This window comes from Apium graveolens, chromosome 9 (genome assembly GCF_009905375.1).
Source record: "Apium graveolens cultivar Ventura chromosome 9, ASM990537v1, whole genome shotgun sequence".
NCBI classification, from domain to species: domain Eukaryota; kingdom Viridiplantae; phylum Streptophyta; class Magnoliopsida; order Apiales; family Apiaceae; genus Apium; species Apium graveolens.
The window spans coordinates 138,931,083-138,950,414 of NC_133655.1; positions in this window are offsets into that span (position 1 = coordinate 138,931,083).

Sequence of the window (19,332 nt, forward strand, 5' to 3'; positions counted from 1 at the left end):
ATGTGACGTGTTATGTGCTATATGTTACTTGTTGGTTAACTGTCGGTCTATATATTCGATGTTTACTTGTTTATTGCGTAACTTTCAATCCGTTAATCAGATTTGGGTAAAATAAGGGGTAGATAGAAGTATGTTTCAAATAAAATCGTGTGAGTTGAATATTGATAGATGCTTATGATATGTGAGCAGATGAGGCAAGGCGTATAAAAGGAAAACAGGTAGTCGAGGAGTAAGACAGCGGTGATTGAAAGCGAGTGCAGTATAGTAAGCTAGTACCAGGCAAGTGTTTTGAACTTTCTCGAGATATTGTAGTGGTTGATAGTCCTGTTTTATGTTGCAAGTGCTTTGAAGCACTGAACTCTAAACCTTGATTCCAATTATTGATCTTGAGCCGTAAACCTGATTCTTTCTAGACCATTGATTGTTGTATACCCAAATACGAACTTCAAATATACGTACTACTCCACAAATACATACAAACTAAATATCAAACACTGAACCAGATTGCTTACACATTAAAACCATTATATCTTATGCTTTAAAAGACCAAATCCTTGGAACCCTGAAATGTTGATTCCTTTGTTATCCAATTCTTTCATTACCTAACAGCCAAGCTTTGAAAATGCCAGATTGATCCCTATGAAGATTGAAACCATTTCATTATTGAACATCCAGTATTATTTATGATTCTGGTTATTGCTTTACATTGTTTATTATGTAATTATGTTAGAATTGGATTGTTTATATAAAATTGTGGACCAGATTCGTGGTCAGACCATATGATGGTCAAGTTAGGCCAATGTGTGCCTTGGATCCAGTAGTTAGAGCAGTGCTGTGTGCTTTGCTCGGGGTTAATGCGTGACTGATCAGTAGCCTAACCTTGGTTTTTAAAATTAAAATATAATATCCAATTCTAAATCATAATCTATAGTTCACTTGATATCATAACCATATTCACCTGATGATCATTATTCTCAGTGTTATCATTGTGACTTGCTGAGCTAGTTAGCTCATTTGTGTGATATTATTTATGTTCTTTTCCAGTTAAGAAGGAACCGGTTGGTACCGAGGATCCCCAGTCCAGCGCGAGAGCTAGGGGTTCAAGTTGATCGAGTTGAGTTAGTAGGCTTCTTTTGGAATAATTTAAGCTTGTAAAAGTTTGTAATATTGTTAATTACTTAGTTCTGAGTAGGAATAGTTGGGATTCTAATGTTTGTAATATAAGTAAATGTATCTGGCTTGTGTGCATACTTTAACCTGTTGCGGTCCGTGGTAGTTGGTAAGCAGGGTCACTGTATATTATTATTATTATCTTTATTGTTGTTATAAGCAGGTTATAAATAGTGTGTGTGTGGACCCCAAACTTCTGACCCGGGTTTGGAGGGCGCCACAATATCAATGCTATAACTACTAGGAGCGGAAGATAATTGCAAGCAACGAATTTCATGTTGATCACAAGTGTTGTGAATGTCGAAAACAGGAAGATGAAATTACAGCTGAAAAAATGCTAGAGGAAGAGGCAGTGGAAGAAGAAAATAAAGAACCAGTTATTGTTCCTCTTAAACCATACATGCCACATGTTCCTTTTCCATAAAGGTTGGCGCAAGCTACTCTAGAGAAGAAGTATGGTAAGTTTCTTGGAATGTTGCAAAAGCTACATATCTATATTCCATTCTTGGATGTTATATCGGAGATGCCTTCATACACAAAACTTCTCAAAGATATATTGTCAAGGAAGATAAAGATTGAAGATAGTTCTACTGTCTCATTAACAGCAGAGTGTCGTGCCATCTTGCAAAATCATCTTCCTAAGAAGTTGGTGGATCCAGGTAGCTACTATATTCCTGTCAAACCAGGGGATGTTGAAATCAAAAGAGCTTTGTGTGATCTTCGAGCAAGTGTCAGTCTAATTCCATTATCAGTCTATGAAAAGCTTCATATGGGTGAACTGAAACCCACACATATCTCTAATTAAAAAACAACACTGTGAAACATCCTCTTGGTGTACTTGAAAATGTTCTTGTTAAGGTAGGAAAATTTTATATTCCATGTGATTTTATTGTCATGGAGATAGAAGAAGATGTAAATATTCCTATTATTCTTGGGAGACCTTTCTTAGCTACAGCTGGAGCTACAATTGACATGTAAAATGGAAGAATTTGTTTTCAAGTGGGAGAAGAGAAGATTAAATTTAAGCTCCAAAACATATTGCGGTATCCATCTATGGATGAGACAATCAACAGAGTGAATGCACTAGAAGAAGTGATTGACATCAAATCCAACACTTTATAATGTGAAGATCCACTTCAAGCCGTTCTTGAGGGAATTAAAAATAATAAGGAGTGTACGAGAAACAAGAAACTTCTGGATGCAATGCCTATTGCTACACATCTACATCCTAAAAAAGTCAAGGAGAAAGCTGAAATCTCTCTTGCGAAAGATCTCGCGAATGTAAAACTCAAAGAACCTCCACCACCTTTGATGTATGTACTTTTTAATGATGAACTAGTTCTCTTTAAAGTTTATCATGAAAATATATTGAGAAGATGAATTACCGATGATGAGCTGGAAGAGTGTGAAATTAAATCTATGGAGAGAGATAAACACCTTGTAAGCATTAAGAGAAAAAAAGGAAAAATACAAAGTTTATAGATGCAAGAATTGATGTGAATATTGATGAGGAAGATATTTTCAAAGCGAGCAAATTTAATCTCAACTATCATTTGGATGGTTCTTCTCATAAGAACTTGAAGCCGTCATGAATTTGATTCTGGAACATCCGGCTAAACGATGTTAACGAAAATGCTTCTTGGGCATGATTTTGGTAAGATTAGTAATTTTTTATTTAATTTTTTGTATTTATTTTAGTTTTACTCCCACAAGATACCTTGATGTTTTGATATGAAGTGTTTCAGGAAAGAATTCTTAGTTGAAGCTCATTAATAGGAAAATCATAAATTTTTCATGCCCATGAAATTTTTCTGGAAATCAGAAATTTTTCATGCCCGTGAAATTTTTCTGTAATTTAAAATTTTTTCATGCCCATGAATTATATTTCATGCCCATAAATTTTTTCTGAAAGCTAAATATAGAAGAGGAGTTGATACTGAGTCTCACATGGGTGACTTTATGTTTTTGGAGGACACTTCGTGCTTATGCACTAGGGGAGTCTTTCTAACTTTTCTTTGTATATTTTTTTATATATTTTTTTGTATTTTTTAGGATTGTATTAGTTATATATTATATTATATCATATAATATTATATATTTTATTTATTGAGGACAATGAATCATTTAAGTATGGGGATGCGTTCTTAATATTTAAAAAATCTTAAAAACATTAAAAATTAAAAAAAAAAACTTTTGTATATAATTGCCTTGTCTCAAGAGTATGTTAGGGATAAGTATATATTGTGTAGATTTATTTTTCATGATTAATCTTAAGTTTTATATCTATGAAAATCATTTGATGCATGATAATTCCTTGTGTGTACTTGCGAAAATTTTAAAACTTGAGTTGCTTCTTAGTTAATTTTAGTAAGTCGAGCATGCTTTCACCTTGTGAGGATTTGAGCCTTATTTATGAATGGTACACTATATATCAATTCACTTTTTGTTGTATGATGTTCATCATTAGGCACGTTGCTCTAGAACTTGCTTTAAACCGTTTTGAGACTACATGATATGTGTATGCATGAATACGATAAAGAAAATAGGATTAACCTCATTAAACCTAAACAGTACCCTTAAAAAACTGATGCTTAGTGAACCCCCTTGAACTTATATCTGTTTCTTTCGTATATCACCAATCTAAATTCTTGAGCCTACTTGTTCTTTCTTGTCTTGATTTACTGGTAGAGCATATTGATTCAAATTCAGGGTTGGTGAATATTTATTGTAGAGTTTCTTTAGTTAAAGAGTTATAATTTGGTGGGAATTATTATGATGGAGCTACTTGATCTCAGAAAAAAAGAGAAAAAAATATTAAAGTATCAAGTCCTCCTTTGCGATTAATGGGTAGCAAATGCAATGTCATATGAAAAGGACAATCCATGTACATATGCTGGTATTATGCGCAATCTTGGTGATTTTTCACTACCCTTAATTACTGGAGAATGACTTGACTTTGAAAAAAACTTGAAAAAAAATAAAGAAAAAGAAGATCAAGTAGAATTTATGTTCGTTGATTGTTACAATATGAAACAGGGGAAGTACATGGTTATATGTACGTAGGGCTTAATGATTGTGAAAGCTTGATCAACTTTTATATGATCTACTATTCATGTTGGGTGCTTAAATTAAAAGTGAACATTATGCTCTATTGGTTTATTAAGTTTAGCCACTTGTTAGCCTATTTCTTTGATTCCCTACCATTTACCTAAGCCTCGTTACAACTTTGACAAAGACATTTTGATTCATGTATACATATATACAAAGTAGTGGAGATTTGGTGGACAATTAAGCATATGCTAGCCCATGTAAATTGATTGAACTTGAGTGAAACACTTACACTGTAATGACCGAGAAATTACGCTTGTATTATATTATAATAAAGATAAATTATGTGTATTATTATGTGATTAAATGTGTTGAGTCATTAAACCCTAATTGATATGTGCTACGTGTTGTCTGTTTTAATCCGAACGTGTTTTGGATATTTATTGAGTGTTTTATCGTAAGTTATATGTTTTATATTAAACCCCGTATAGCTCAAACAGTGTTCTAAAAGCCTATATTTCAAAAAAAATCATTGGTCCTATTTTACCAAAAACAACCTATACCATATCGCTATTCTGAACCCCTAGCCGTTTTACAAATTTACCTTTTTCATGAAAAAATGACTTTTACGGACCCCTCCGGGTACCAAAAACCCCACAAAAATCACATTTTTATTTTTATATGATCATGAAATTATCATACATCATTTTTCTTTGCATTTTTTTAATATTCATAATTTTTGGGAATTTTTGATATTTATTTTGTATTTAATGGATATTTAAAAAATCATTATTAATACCCAAAAATTATAAAAATTGGGGCCAAATATTTTTTATTAGATGTGTAATTAGACCCTTAATTTTATTTAGGGGTATTATTTTCATAAATATAAATAGCAGAATTATGGTTAATTAATTAGTTAATTATTATAAAAAATCAGAAAATCAAGAAATAATTAGTGTTGGTGAAGAACAATCAGAGAATTCAACTGCAGATTTCATAGTGATTCTGTTACTCATTTTGATCATGTGAGTAACCAAAATGATCCTCTTGATCTCTACTTTCTATTCATAACATTAATTTTGTGTTTTATTGATTTGATTTTCAATTCGATTTTTAGGGTTGATACTCGAAATTAGGGGTTCATGATTTAAGAATCGTTTGATGTTTTGGTTGATTCAGATAGCTTTATCTCGAGTTTAGGAGTGATTTCATATATATAATTTGATCGTATAACCCCGGGAAGATGATTCCCGAGTTCATAGGTTTTAGTAAATTTTGAGTTCGATTTTCTTAATTTTCAGATGTTGTTGATGTATTGTGATGATTGAGATTAATTGTAGAGAACTGTAGCTTTGATTTGGTATATATTTTGTGAATTTTGGTTCACGATTGAGTAAGAAGCGATTCTCCGATGAAGTTCATCGGAAAAGATAGGGTTTTAGCCGGAGAACGTGATGGAGTGGTCATCGATTGCGATGGGGAGGGTGGTTGTACGGTGGAAGGAAAAAGGAACGGTGTTGCAGCTTGAACGAGTCGAAACCATCGGGTTTTGGCTGGGTTTTTGGCTTGCCGGAGTTTTCCCACCGGCATCGGGTTCCGTCCAGGCAGCCGGCCTGTTCTTCGTCAACCCGAGGTCGACCCGGTTTCGACCTGGTGTACGACCCGGGTTTGATCTTCAAAACCATGAAAACATTTCCTGAAAACTGTTTCTGATATTTCTATTTTATAAAATCAGAAATTAGTTTTGTAAATTCTAAAAATCTAATTAAAATTCTAATTTTTTTTAATAATAATTCCTAAATTATTTTATTAATTTAGAAAATTCGAAATTAGTTATTTAATAAATTATTTAATTATATATCTAATTATGTATTAGTTATTTAATTAATTAATAGTTAGGTAATTAATTAATAATTAGGTAATTAATTAATAAATAAGGATTAAAAATAATCGAATAATATGAATAATAATTCGTTAATTAGTTGAACATTGCGAGTAACTCGTATTTATACGAGTAGTGTTTCGTTAAGTTGAATTAGTATTCGAACGATAACTAATTTATTCGAAGAGTGTCGTAATGATTATTTGTATCAAATAATTAAATACAGATAATTAATTAATTAATTAATCGTATAAGATATAATAATAATAATAATAGTTCGATAGTTAAACGAGGATCGCGAGTAGCTCGTATTTATACGAGTAGTTGCTCATTGAGTTAGATTATGATTCGAGTAATAATTATTTATTCGATAAATAGCGTATCAGTTAACTGTATTTATTGATTATTTATAAATAATTGATCTAATCGAGTAAGTGATAATAATTTGTAAATTATTGTAATAAATTATAATTAATCCTAATAATTAGGGATTAATTATTTTAAAATGCAATAATTATTAATTAATTACTTAAAAATATAATTAAGGATTATTTAATTATAATTAATTATTTAAATTTAATTATTAATTAATTAAATCTTGTTTAATTCATAATAATTAAACCGTTAGTCCGTTTTGAGTGAAACGAAGACCCCTAGACTCAGAAAAATGAAACGAATCCAATAAAAATAATTGTAGGTCATAATTTCTTCCGAAAGAGAGTTGTCTTGTGTTAGTTAATTGTGTATATGCCCTAATAGAGGTAGAATTGAGTCAAATAAATCCTGAAAAATTATAATAAAATCAAATAGGGTTAGTTAATACAGGTACGAGTCTGGTATCGATTCTAAAAATATTTATAAGTCCAAAAATCAATTATGTGCTTTATGTGCTATGTGCTTTACGTGATTATGTGAACCTTACGTGCTATATAATTATATGTGTATATATGCGAGTCAGATATAAACGCATGGGTAGATTGATAGGGTTGCGTAGTATCAATTCGAGATACGCGTATATAGTAAGTTATCTAAATGACTATCTTCTATGATTGATTCAGTATCAGCAAGGTCGATCAAGCAGGAGACCGAAGACGGTGAGTTGAACCAGGTTAAGTACGCGCAAGGCAAGTTTTTCCCCTATTCTAAATTCAGAATAGTGAATTATACCCCATTTTCCATATCAGTTACACTTTGATAATTCTTGTTGATATACACTATTACACAATTATTGATTCTTATTTCTATTTCAGTTCGATTCTTGATTTCTCTCAATTTATTGAATCCCCTATTCATATTCCAATACTTTTACCCTTGTTACATATACTCTAATATCCTGATGTAGGGATACATCAACAACATTCCGATTGTTCCGGATGCTAAGCTTTGGACTGGATAGTTACGATACGGGCTGGGTTTTACCCAGACCATTAATTAATAGGCCGTAGTTGCCTGAGTACTCCTTATGTTGGTCGGGTCTATGCAGTTGGGTACAGATCCGCACTGTATCCTGACTGATCAGCAGGTTATAGTGCATAGTTAGTTCTTGTTTCTAGTCTTGTTCATTTGACACTCGCCAGCAATGACAAATTATTATTCTATACAGAAATAGATGGTTGTTCAAACCAGCAGCTTATCGATTCATTTATTCTTCTTTCTTTATACTATAAATATTGTTGCAGGATTGTTGAGCAATTTTGGCTCATCCCCTTTTATTGTTATTCCTATTATTTAACAGTTAAGGTAGAGAATGAAACCCATCAGAACCCGCATAGTCAAGAAGCGAGTCAAGCAGCGGGACCCTCTTATTCCAAGAGTGTTCATCCCTATCCTAGAAGAGAGCTTTATGTTACCAGATCAGGTGTAACAGGATAAGTAGGAATGTTGGTTTGAATAAAAGTTGTGTGCTGAGAATGTAGATAGAATAAAGTTTTGTAATAAAGAGAGTTCTTGAGACAAATGGTTTTTAAACTGGTTTGTAATAAAGTAAGTGTGTCATTCTTGTTTTCAACTCTTAACCTTAAAAGATCCTGAGTAGCAGTAGTTCGGGGTAATTATTATATTTATATTCTGCTTGTGCAGGTTTAGTTTGTAGTTAATGTTAATAATGCCCCAAATCTATACCCCAGATTTGGAGGGTGTTATAGTTGGCATCAGAGCATAGGTTTTGACCCTTGAAACAAGAACATTAGGGTTAAGATAAGATAGGAAGATCATATAGGATAGAAGTAAGAATGTTAGGGTTGTTTTTTTATGTGATTAGGAATTACGAGATCTAGGATTGTGATTTGATTGTTCTTGTGTTATTGTTATGGTGTATGTTAGATGGCTTCTTCGTCTTCATCTACGGAGCGGACTAAGTCAGACCCAGTAGCAGCACCAGTACTAGCCCCAGCATCAGTGCAGATTTTTCCTCCATTACCACCACCTCCACCATTGCCACCTGGACTAGAACCAGAGATACCCTCTCTACCAGAGGTACCAGACTTTGTTAATTATTTCCCTTATTTTGAGCTGGAGATACCTGACTTTCCATCTTTGGAGTTTCCAATATTTGATGTTCATGATATGGTTGACATTCCACAGTGGGAGGACTTAGAGCCACAGGTTCCTATGCCACAGTTTGAGATTCCAAAGATTCCACATATGGAGCCAGAGTTAGAGCCACCTGTATATGCACCCATGGCGCAGCCTGTTTTGTTTCCTACAACGCTAGCTGTCTATGCCCCTGTGCCGAAGTATATCAGTTCCCGCAGCCAGAGTTTATGGACGAGGTAGTGGTAGATCAACCATTACCATTGCCTTCTCCAGGTTCCTGCACAGATCTTCGTGAGCATCACACGGTTACATATCAGTGGTACCAGTCAGAGAGAGAGGAGAGGGTCAGATGGAAGGATCAGTGTAGAGAGATCCTTGGGTTGTTTGAGAAAAAAGAGGACGATCCAGTTCGAGCACTTCACCCAGACTACATCTTGAGAGAGAGAGACTACGCCAGATCCACAGAGCTGGTTCTCAGGAGCTTACTGACTTGAGGCAGCATGATATTAGTACAGAGGCAGCATATCGCAGGGCGATGAGACTTACAGAGGCAGTGTTAGAGGCTTTGCAAGAGGAACTGAGCCATGTGCCACCGGGATTCTGATTTCAGCAGACAACGGAGTGTTGTATCTTGTATATTATCTGTAGATAGAGGCAGCGTAGTATTGTATGACTAGTTTGTATGAGGGTAGTTACTAGTTTTGACGGATAGCGGTAGCAGTACGACTGACATATTATAGACTTTTATATCAAGCATTGACACATGCAGCTGGTGTCCTACCTATATATATATAAGATGAACCTTTTCACATTTTCTTTATTTTATTTTTCCAGTCATTTAAGTATTTACATTTATTTCACTATTTTACCGTTGCATATTTTAAAATGTTGTTTATTTACAATCATGTTGTACCCTTTACGTTTTCAAAATTTTTAAATTATTTTAAAAAAGGATTTATTTAAACATCGCACTATTTTTATTCATTCATTTGGATATTTAATAAATTGTTTTATTTCCCCATATCAACTGTTTCAACGCTGTTTTAATATTATAAAGACTGTTTATATTCCATAACACCTGGCTAGTAAATTGTTATTAAAAGAACCCATTGTTTTATTATCATAAATATGGCACCCAAAAGAAAAGCATGACCTGACTCGTCTAACGGAAATACCGAGGGCCAAAACGATAATAATCAGATGGATCAGATGTTCCATCTTATGCAATAGCAGATGCTGATGATGTAGCAACAGATACAGCAGCAACATCAGCAGTTTCAACAACAAATGCTACAGCAAGCCGCTCATACAGAACATCAAGTACCATTAGCAGCACCTGCTGTTACTTTCAAACAATTTTAGTCGGTAAAGCCACCAGAATTTGACGGTTCCACAGATCCTACAAGGGCGAGAGCTTGGCTGAAGGAGATAGAAAAGACTTTTACATTGGTTAAAGTTGAGGAAGAACAGAAGACGGATTTTGCCAGCTACTTTCTGAAAGGCGAAGCTAATTACTGGTGGGAATCGAAGAAAGCTTTGGAAGGAGAAGATGTGGTGACCTGGGATAGATTCACTGATCTTTTCCTGAAGAAATATTTTCCTCACTTCATGAAGAATCAGATGGAGATCAAGTTCCTGGAACTGAAGCAATATAACTTATCGGTCACGGATTATGAGACCAAGTTCACTGAATTGGCCAGATTTGTTCCTGAGCAAGTGGATACGGATGAAAAGTGGGCCAAGAGATTCCAGCAGGGACTGAAGCCATGGATTCGTAGCAGGGTAGCCGTATTTGAGCTGACGACTTATACGGCTGTTGTTCAGAACGCCATGATCATTGAAGGTGAAAGTGAAGCAGCTCAGAAAGAGAAGGGACCAGGAAATTCCCAGAACCGTTTTAACAGAAGGCCGGGATTTCAAGCCCGGGGAAAAGTGAATTCCAGGAGACCAGAACAGGTCAACTAGAAGACGGGTAATCGACTTCCAGCCCCGAATCAGCAGAAACTTATTCGACCTTTTATACCTGATTGCAGAACTTGTGGTAAGAAGCATACTGGGATTTGCAACAAGCCAAATGTCACATGTTTCAAGTGTAAGCAAAAGGGACACTATTCTGGAGAATGTCCGATGGGAAAGACAGAGATCACTTGTTTCCAGTGTGGAAGAAAAGGGCATATCGCCAAGGACTGCAGAGGAGTTGTAATGGCCGCTAGCATTCCAAGGGTTTTAACATTACCTCCGCCTCCATTACCACCACACCATCAGCCCAAGGCAAGGACTTTTAACATGTCAATGAAGGAAACTGTACAGAGTCCGAATGTGGTTGCAGGTACGCTCTCTGTGAATTCCGTAAATGCTCAAGTATTGATTGATTCGGGAGCTACTAGATCTTTTATTTCTGAAAGTTTTATCTCTACGATAGATTGTGAGGTTCAGTGGTTAGATGAAGTGCTAGTCATAAAATTAGCAAATGATGATCAGGTTATGGTAGATCGAGTATGTCCAGATTGTGATATTGAGATAGGGAGATGTCATTTCTCAGTTGACTTGATACCTTTCAGGTTAGGAGAGTTTGATGTTATTTTAGGAATGGATTGGCTAGCTAGTAATAATGCTCAGATTGATTGTGCAAATAAGAAAGTGAAATTGCAGACTGAAGAAAATACAACGGTAATATTTAAAGGTAAGAAACAAAAGCAGAGATTCTTAACAATGATGCAGATGAAATGATTGATACGTCAAGGATGTCAAGCTTACTTAGCTTATGTGTTGGATACCGACAAAGAAAGCCGGAAGATTGAAGATATTCCTGTAGTTTGTGAGTTTTCCGACGTCTTTCCAGATGAACTTCCAGGACTACCACCGAATCGAGAAATCGAGTTCACTATTGATTTGGCACCATGGACTGAACCAATTTCGAAAGCTCTATATCGAATGGCACCTGTTGAAATGAAGGAATTAGCAAAGTAATTGCAAGAACTTCTCGACAAAGGAATTATAAGGCCAAGTGTATCCCCATGGGGCGCACCAGTTTTGTTCGTGAAAAAGAAGGACGGTGACATGCGACTATGTATTGATTATCTTGAGCTGAACAAGTTAACTATCAAGAATAAATATCCTTTGCCTCGCATTGATGACTTATTTGATCAACTGAAAGGAGCAGCATGGTTTTCGAAAATCGACTTACGATCAGGTTATCATCAGTTAAAGATTAAGGCAGAAGATATTCCAAAGACTGCGTTCAGAACAAGGTATAGACATTATGAATTTTTCGTGATGGCTTTTGGACTGACGAATGCACCTGCAGCATTTATGGATTTGATGAATCGAGTATTCAAGAAGTACCTGGATAAGTTTATCATTGTATTTATTGATGACATCTTGATTTATTCAAAGACGGAAGAAGAACATGCAGCACACTTAAGAACGACATTGGAGACGTAACGAAAGGAGCAGCTATATGCAAAATTTTTGAAATGTTAATTTTGGTTGAAGGAAATGTAATTTTTAGGACACATCATTAGTATTGAAGGAATTCAAGTGGATCCAGCGAAGATTGAAGCTATTTTAAATTGGGAAAGACCAAAGACGCCAACGGAAGTTCAAAGTTTCTTGGGATTAGCCGGTTACTACAGAAGATTCGTTAAAGATTTTGCAAAGATAGCCACATCATTGACGAAGTTGACACGAAAGAATGAAAAGTTCGAATGGAACGAGAAATGCGAAGCAAGTTTCCAAGAGTTGAAGAATCGATTAGTAACCGCACCTGTACTTGTTTTACCTGATGATCAAGGAGACTTTATCATAAACAATGATGCTTCATATCGAGGACTTGTATGTGTTCTGATACAGCATGGCAACGTGATCGCATACGCTTCCAGACAGCTAAATCCGTATGAACAGAAATATCCGACGCACGATCTCGAACTAGCAGCAATCGTATTCGCACTAAAACTCTGGAAAAACTATCTATACGGCGAAAGATGTGAGATTTACGCGGATCATAAAAGCTTGAAGTATATTTTCATACAGAAGGAACTTAACATGCGACGACGACGTTGGCTAGAGTTAATTAAGGATTATGACATTTTAATCAATTATCATCCAGGCAAGGCCAATGTAGTAGCAGACGCGTTAAGTCGAAAGGAACGATTTAATCTGTTAACATCTTCAGAAAACTTAATCAAGGAATTTGATAAGCTGTAAATTAAAGTTCGTGTTCCAGAAAGCTCTACTAAAATGATTTACGCTATGACTTTTCAGCCGGAATTATTGGAGAAAATAAGAAGGTGTCAAGAAGAAGTAATGAATCAGGAAATTGACAATTTGACAGGAGAAGAGATTACCAGTCAGAAGGATGCCAAAGGAATTTTTCGAGTTGCTTCGAGGATCTGGATACCTAACGTACCGGAATTAAAAGCGGAAATTTTACAAGACGCTCATAGTTCAAGATATTCAATTCATCCCGGAAGCACAAAGATGTACAGAGACCTTAATGAAAACTTTTGGTGGCCAAATATGAAGAAAGAAATAGCGGAATGGGTCAGCAAGTGTTATATGTGCCAAAGAGTGAAAGCTGAACATCAACGCCCAAGTGGACTACTACAACCATTAGATATTCCAGAATGGAAATGGGAGCACTTAGCCATGGATTTTGTAGTGGGACTTCCAAGGATGAAAGCAAATCATGATGCAATTTTGGTTATCATTGATCGATTAACGAAGTCAACACATTTCCTTCCGATCAACGAAAGGTTTTCACTGGACAAGTTAGTGCACTTATATCTCAAGGAAATCATAATGCGTCATGGAGTACCCGTATCTATTGTATCGGATCGAGATCCCCGTTTTAATTCAAGATTTTGGAGACAATTCCAAGAATGTCTAGGAACCAAGTTAAACATGAGTACTACTTATCATCCACAAATGGACGGGCAAAGTGAAAGGATAATCCAAACAATCGAAGATATGCTACGTGTATGTGCAATAGACTTTGAAGGTAATTGGGACGAGCACTTACCGCTAGTTATATTTTTTTACAATAACAGCTATCAAGCAAGTATCGGGATGCCACCTTATGAAGCTTTATATGGGCGAAAATGCAGATCACCTACATGTTGGGATGAAGTTGGAGAACGCAAGATTTTAGGTCCAGAACTGATTCAGCAGACCAAGGAAAAAGTAAAACTTATCCGAAAGGGACTTGGAGCAGCGCAGAATCGACAGTGTAAATATGCAGATCAATCTAGAAAAGATGTAGACTATCAGGAAGGGGAATATGTACTGCTAAAGGTATCACCATGGAAGGGATTAACTAGGTTTGGCAACAAAGGCAAATTGAAACCTCGCTACGTCGGACCATTTGAAATTTTGAAGAAAGTCGGAAAGGTTGCGTACGAGTTAGATTTACCACCCCATATGCAGCATATTTATAACGTATTTCATGTATTTATGCTTAAGAAGTATAACCCTAATACAAGACATGTAATAGAATATGAGCCAATAGAACTTCAAGCAGATTTATCGTATATAGAGCAGCCGATAAGAATTCTAGATCGACAAGAGAGGGTCTTAAGAAATAAGTCTGTACCATTAGTGAGAGTTTTGTGGAGAAACCCAGTGGTTGAGGAATCAACCTGGGAGCTCGAGAGTGATATGTTAGAGAAGTATCCTCAGTTATTTACATAGTGTGATTCTGAGGACAGAATCCTGTTAAGGGGGGGAGAATGTAACGACCGAGAAATTACGCTTGTATTATATTATAATAAAGATAAATTATGTGTATTATTATGTGATTAAATGTATTGAATCATTAAACCCTAATTTCTATATGCTACGTGTTGTCTGTTTTGATCCGAACGTGTTTTGGATATTTATTGAGTGTTTTATCGTAAGTTATATGTTTTATATTAAACCCCGTACAGCTCAAACAGTGTTTTAAAAGCCCATATTTCAAACAAAATTATTGGTCCTATTTTACCAAAAACAACATATACCATATCGCTATTCTGAACCCCTAGACGTTTTAAAAATTTAACTTTTTCGCGAAAAATGACTTTTCCGGACCCATTCGGGTACCAAAAACCCCACAAAAATCACATTTTTATTTTTATATGATCATGAAATTATCATACATCATTTTCTTTGCATTTTTGTAATATTAATATTTTTTGGGAATTTTTGACATTTATTTTGTATTTATTGGATATTTAAAAATTCAATATTAATACCCAAAAATTATAAATATTGGGGCCAAATATTTTTATTAGATGTGTAATTAGACCCTTAATTTTATTTAGGGGTATTATTTTCATAAATATAAATAGCTGAATTATGGTTAATTAATTAGTAATTATTATAAAAAAAAATCAGAAAATCAAGAAATAATTAGTGTTGGTGAAGAACAATCAGAGAATTCAACTGCAGATTTCATAGTGATTCTGTTACCCGTTTTGATCATGTGAGTAACCAAAACGATCCTCTTGATCTCTACTTTCTATTGATACCATTAATTTTGTGTTTTGTTGATTTGATTTTCAATTAGATTTTTAGGGTTGATACTCGAAATTAGGGGTTCATGATTTAGGAATCGTTTGATATTTTGGTTGATTTAGATAGCTTTATCTCGAGTTTAGGAGTGATTTCATATATATAATTTGATCGTATAACCCCGGGAAGATGATTCCCGAGTTCATAGGTTTTAGTAAATTTTGAGTTCGATTTTCTTAATTTTCAGATGTTATTGATATATTGTGATGATTGAGATTAATTGTAAAGAACTGTAGCTTTGATTTGGTATATATTTTGTGAATTTTGGTTCACGATTGAGTAAGAAGCGATTCTCCGATGAAGTTCATCGGAAAAGATCGGATTTTGGCCGGAGAACGTGATGGAGTGATCGTCGGTTGCGATGGGGAGGATGGCTGTACAGTGGAAGGAGAAAGGACAGTGTTGCAGCTTGAACGAGTTGAAACCATCGAGTTTTGGCTGGAGTTTTCCTGCCGGCGTCGGGTTCCGTCCAGGCAGCCGACCTGTTCTTCATCAACCCGAGGTCGACCCGGTGTACGACCCGGGTATAATCTTCAAAACTCTGAAAACATTTCCTGAAAACTGTTTCTGATATTTCTATTAATTATTTCTATTTTATAAAATCAGAAATTAGTTTTGTAAATTCTAAAAATCTAATTTAAATTCTGAAATTTTTAATAATAATTCATATATTATTTTATTAATTTAGAAAATTTGAAATTATTTATTTATTGAATTATTTAATTACTTATCTAATTATTTATTAGTTATTTAATTAATTAATAATTAGGTAATTAATTAATAATTAGGTAATTAATTAATAAATAAGGATTAAAAATAATCGAATAATATGAATAATAATTCATTAATTAGTTGAACATTGCGAGTAACTCGTATTTATACGAGTAGTGTTTCGATAAGTTGAATTAGTATTCAAACGATAACTAATTTATTCGAAAAGTGTCGTAATGATTATTTGTATCGAATAATTAAATACAGATAAATAATTAATTAATTAATCGTATAAGATATAATAATAATAATAGTTCGATAGTTATACGAGGATCGCAAGTAGCTCGTATTTGTAGGAGTAGTTGCTCGTTGAGTTAGATTATTATTCGAGTAGTAATTATTTATTCGATAAATAGCGTATCAGTTAATTGTATTGATTGATTATTTGTAAATAATCGATCTAATCGAGTAAGTGATAATAATTTATAAATAATTGTAATAAATTATAATTAATCCTAATAATTAGGGATTAATTATTTTAAAATACAATAATTATTAAATAATTATTTAAAAATATATTTAAGGATTATTTAATTATAATTAATTATTTATAATTAATTATTAATGAATTAAATCTTGTTTAATTCATAATAATTAAACCGTTAGTCCGTTTTGAGTGAAACGAAGACCCCTAGACTCAAAAAAATGAAACGAATCCAATAAAAATAATTGTAGGTCATAATTTCTTCCGATAGAGAGTTGTCTTTTGTTAGTTAATTGTGTATATGCCCTAATAGAAGTAGAATTGAGTCAAATAAATCCTGAAAAATTATAATAAAATCAAATAGGATTAGTTAATATAGGTAAGAGTCTGGTATCGATTCTAAAAATATTTATAAGTCCAAAAATCAATTATGTGTTTATGTGCTATGTACTTTACGTGATTATGTGAACCTTACGTGCTATATAATTATATGTGTATATATGCGAGTCAGATATAAACGCATGGGTAGATTGATAGGGTTGCGTAGTATCAATTCGAGATACGCGTATGTAGTAAGTTATCTAAACGACTATCTTCTATGATTGATTCAGTATCAGCAAGGTCGATCAAGCAGGAGACCAAAGGCGGTGAGTAGAACCAGGTTAAGTACGCGCAAGGCAAGTTTTTCCCCTATTCTAAATTCAGAATAGTGAATTATACCCCATTTTCCATATCAGTTACACTTTGATAATTCTTGTTCATATACATTGTTACACAATTATTGATTCTTGTTTCTATTTCATTTCCATTCTTGATTTCTCTCAATTTATTGAATCCCCTATTCTTATTCTAATACTTTTACCCTTGTTATATATACTCTGATATATCCTGATGTTGGGATACATCAACAACATTCCGATTATTCCAGATGCTAAGCTTTGGACTGGATAGTTATGATACGGGCTGGGTTTTACCCAGACCATTAATTAATAGGCCGTAGTTGCCTGATTAGTCTTTATGTTGGTCGGGTCTATGTAGTTGGGTATAGATCCGCACTGTTGAAAGAGATGTGTCCTAAGTCCAATCATGTATGATGATTTAGGAATAACTTTTATGTAATCTGTTTTAATTTCATTGATATTAATAAAAGACTTGTTTTGGTTTTATTGCGGGCTTTATCTATTTAAGTGTTTAAATAAGATATACCATAGTTTAGAGTAAAGCTTTTTATGGATTATGATGAGATCATAATAATGAGACCTAAAAGATGATAACTCTACACTTAAATATTTCCTGGTCGTAGGATTACTAACTGGTAATTAGTAATCCGCAAAGATCGGTACATACTATGCTTGCTTCATTATGAAGGATGTCTGTTCTCATAGACATTTGTGTGGTGACACTATAGCTAGTATGTAGGTGCTTATTATAGAATAAGTTCACTGAACATGACTCACACAACTGAACAACTGATGGAGTTCACTCACGTGTCAGCAGTTGTTCACATAGTGATAGTTGTACAAGTATCCTTAGACTTGAGGTCATCATAGTCATCTTGTGTACACTGAACTATACTTTGGTTTAGTTCTTAGTCTCCAGGGACAATTATAAGGGCTCTACTGGGTATAGGAATTTGTACACGAAGATAGTGTATGATCAATAAAGGATCTACCCCTTCCAGTGAAGGAAGAGAATGTTCAATGCTGATCCACTTATGCTAGTTCAGGAATCTCTGGCCAGAGTGAATAAAATTAGAAAGGAGTTTCTAATTTACATTAAATAGAACTAAGCATAGTGAATGGGAAAGCAAATGATTAAATAAGATAGGCTTGACAAAAGTTCCATGCCTTGTATTTAATCGTGACATTGCAGGGTAGAAGGAATTGATTGTACGGTAACTACTCACTGAATAGGTTTTTGGTATTCTAAGCAGTGAATTCGTATTATCCGGATAGTCGCGATATGCTGAGAAGTATCCCTCACGATGTAAAATAAATATGATTAATTTATTTATTAATAATATTTAATGAATTAGAGAATTTATATAAATAATTATAAAATAGTTTTATTATTATTTATTTTTACTACCGGCTTAATATTGAACCTACAGGGTCACACCATAAAAGAGAATGATTTAATGGTGGAGGAATTAATTAATAATGGCTGGTAATTATTTATTTTTGAAATAAATAATTAATTAGCAGATTTAATAATTGATTAAATGAGATTTAATTAATTTTTAATATTATTAATTAAGAATTTAATTTTGGAAATTAAATCAAGTGAGAGAATTATTTTTCTAAAGTGGTTAGAAAAGGGATTAATGATTAAAATGTGTTTTAATTATTAGTTAATTGGTTAATAAGAATAATCAATTAAAGGGTTAATAATAATAATATTTTATGAAAAATTTTCAGCTGAAAATTTTGCCTATAAATATACTATTATAAACCCTATTTGCCTCAACCCAAATAATTAACCTTAATTCTAAAGTAGAACAAGAGGGAGACAACTAATTCTCTCAAGCTCTTCCTCCTCCATCACATTGTACTCTTGGTGGATACCGGTGGAGTGCTTCACACTTGAGGAGCAGCTGCTAGGGATTTCTGTTCATCGTTCTTGGATCGCTATTAAAGACCCCCATCTTTCCATTAACGTAAAGCTTCTTAAGGTAAACATATTGAACTACGAATTAAATATTATTTTTCGCATGGATCCTGCGGAGGGTTTCAGTTTTTTTTTAAGATTTAAATTTAAGTTTTCGTTGCATTTATATGCTAAAAACCCTTCTACTGTATCCTGACTGATCAGCAGGTTATAGTGCATAGTTAGTTCTTGTTTCCAGTCTTGTTCATTTGGCACTCGCCAGCAATGGCAAATTATTATTCTATACAGAAATAGATGGTTGTTCAAACTAGCAGCTTATCAATTCATTTATTCTTCTTTCTTT